This window comes from Tupaia chinensis, unplaced genomic scaffold (assembly GCF_000334495.1).
Source record: "Tupaia chinensis unplaced genomic scaffold, TupChi_1.0 Scaffold144624_1, whole genome shotgun sequence".
Classification (NCBI taxonomy): Eukaryota; Metazoa; Chordata; class Mammalia; order Scandentia; family Tupaiidae; genus Tupaia; species Tupaia belangeri.
This window is the reverse complement of record NW_006204485.1, coordinates 1,607,437-1,609,383: the sequence shown is the minus strand read 5'-3', so window position 1 is coordinate 1,609,383 and position 1,947 is coordinate 1,607,437. Positions and strand designations below refer to the sequence as shown.

The 1,947-nt window shown below is 41.7% G+C and overlaps 1 pseudogene; it reads right to left on the bottom strand.

Annotated features, from left to right (window-relative positions):
- Positions 1 to 1,224: 1,224 nt before the first annotated feature.
- The window catches only part of LOC102485320 (60S ribosomal protein L7-like), a 33,348-nt pseudogene continuing 32,625 nt past the window's right edge, over positions 1,225 to 1,947 (bottom strand).

Genomic DNA, 1,947 nt, shown 5'->3' with positions numbered 1-1,947 from the left:
TAACATGATAGATGATAGTATTAAAGCTCAAAAGAGTCTTGACAGGCTGTGAAATAGGGTTGAAATTAAGACGTTGAAATGTAACAGGGATAAATGTAAAATCCTATATTTGGGTTGATAAAAAAAAAATATCCACTGCACAAGGTCAAGACAGAGGAAAGCAACTTTAGTGAAAATTCGTAAATGAGACCCAGGAGATTTCGTTGACTGCTCATGACAGAGCCACCAGATAAAGAGGCTGCTAGCAAAGCTAAGACTATGCGAAACAAGTCGAAGAGATGGAGGGGTGAGAGGTGGTCTTGACTCTGCTGGCCCAGGTCATGGTCCTTCCTGCAGAAAACACTCAAGGAGGATATTATTGAACCAGAGTTCAGCCAGATAAAATGGCCAGGATGCAAAGATCTCATAATTACTCTAAATGAGGAATAACTGAGATTTAACTTAGAGAAGCAGATTTTTCAAATATCTGAGGATAGCTGTCATTTACAATAGGGAACAATCAAAGAAGGGATGAGACCATGACATCTTCAGGAAGCTAAAGGTTAGAGCATGGCAGGATTGACTAGAACTGAATAGATCAGAGCGTTTTAGGAGAAAAAGGACTGAAAAAGGGGGATTACATTTATTATGTGAATAGTCAGTTCAACTGAATGGTGGACACAGAAGACTAATTGGAGATTAGCAAGGAAGTGGGTGGTGAATATATGGAAACCATGGTTATAGACGACACATTTTAGAATTTTGGAAGAAAAGAAAGGAGAAGAAATTGGATATGTCTGTAGAAGAGGCACCAGACTTGTTATTTATTAATTTATTTTAATTATTATTATTTTTTTTAGGTTTTTGTTATAGGGCTCATGTGCTCACCAGAGAGGAGAGAGACTGAGAGATTCAGAGAGTGGGAAAGTGTGAAATCACCCCCCAAGGGGGATGGCCATGCCACAGTCTTTCTCCTCCATTCTGTTCTTGGGTCTTGGGCACACACACACACATGCATCTGGTGTGACTTTCAAGCCACTGGGGCTGAGACTTGAGACATGGTTGACCATGTGGGAGTCCAGTGTCTCACTATGCCACTTGCAGGCCTCTTTTTATTTTATTTTAAGATAGGGAAGACCAGTGGGTGTTTTTGTTTGTTCGTTTGTTTTGTTTTGTTTTTCAGCCTGAAAACAGCCATTCTATTTATTTACTGACCAGATTACAAAAATAATCATGGCGAATACCTTAGTTCATCCTTTTAATAAGTCTGTTGATCTGGTCTTCCCTGTTGCCAGCATCTCCACCTTCTACAAAGTAAGTGGTCTTTTTCATCATTCCAACTGGTGGAGAAGACAATTTGAAGGCCCATAGGAAGTCTTTTGCTTCTTTGAAGTGTTTTCCAACAGTAGAGATTTCATGAATCAGATCCTCCATGCAGATGATGCCAAATTTACCAATAGATCAAGCAATCAGCGTTCTCTGTCAAAACAATTTGCTTCTTACTGATTTTTGTCATAACCACACTTGTAGATCAGTTCATGTACTGACTGCAGGTTCTCGTACCCCCATGCCATATATGGTTCCACAATTTTCACCATGTTAATTGAAGCCTTGTTGAGCTTAACAAAGGTGCCATTGAAGAGCTGGTGAAGACGAAGAAGCTGCAACACCTTTTGAGTCTTTGGGCTCACTCCATCGATACCTCTGATCTTGGGAGAGGATTTTTTTTTTTTTTTTTTTGCTATAGGGTGCATGCGCTCGCCAGAAATACAGGGAGAAAGCAAGAAATCACCCCCCAGGGGGGATGGCCACATCGCAATCCCTTCTCCTCCATTCTCCTCTCGGGATCTTTGGCACGCATGCGCACGCCCCTGGCGAGAGTTTAAGTCGCTGGGTCTGGGAATTGAACCGCGGTCAACTACATGGGAGTCCAACGACATAGCCATTACGCTAACTGCTGGTCCCCGA